Below are 992 nucleotides of genomic sequence, written 5' to 3'. Positions count from 1 at the left end.
CATGTCATAGCTGGGTGAAGAACGAATAAAAGTGAACATAAGCACCAAATAGATCTGTGTGTGTGCTTGTATCGAACATGTACAAGTTTTTAGACGCGTATAGATGAGACAACCCAACACAAATTTTTAACGTGCACCCAGACCAATACACAGACACAGACACAGACACAGACATATATATATACATAAATATATAAAAAATAACATGCATTAACACACACATAGACACAAACAAACATAAATACATACATCTAAGCATATATATATATATATATATATACATATATATATATATTTATACATATATATATATATATATATATATATATACATATATATATATATATATATATATGGCTATGGAGATGGAATAGATATGGGTCTGTATTCAAATATAGAGTTAGATACGGCCATATAAGTTTATATACATGTACAAGTATAATTATGATCAGAAACATATGTATGAGTGTATACACATACAAATATATCTATACATATATATATATAATAGAGATGCACACAATCACAATCACAAACACACACACACACACATATATATATATATACTTTAAGATATATTTAATATATACATATATATATTAAGACATATTTAATATATACATATATATAAATATTTGGGTATGGGTATGGATATGGGTTGTGATTCAGATATAGAGATAGATACGGACATATATGTAAATATACATGTATGAGTATAATTATAGTTATAATTACAGGTATAAGTGCATACAAAACAAAGATATAGATATAGATAAAGGTATATATATATATATATATATATATAAACATATATATATATAAAGATATCTTATATATATACATATATGGGTACGGATATGGAAATGAATATGGGGTTCGATTCAGATATAGATATAGATACGGACATATATGTAAATATACATGTATAAGTATAATCACAGGTATAAGTGCATACAAAACAAAGATATAGATATAGATATAGGTATATATAT

Source organism: Sphaeroforma arctica (assembly GCF_001186125.1).
Source record: "Sphaeroforma arctica JP610 unplaced genomic scaffold supercont1.112, whole genome shotgun sequence".
NCBI lineage: Eukaryota > Ichthyosporea > Ichthyophonida > Sphaeroforma > Sphaeroforma arctica.
Note: the sequence above shows the minus strand (reverse complement) of the source record.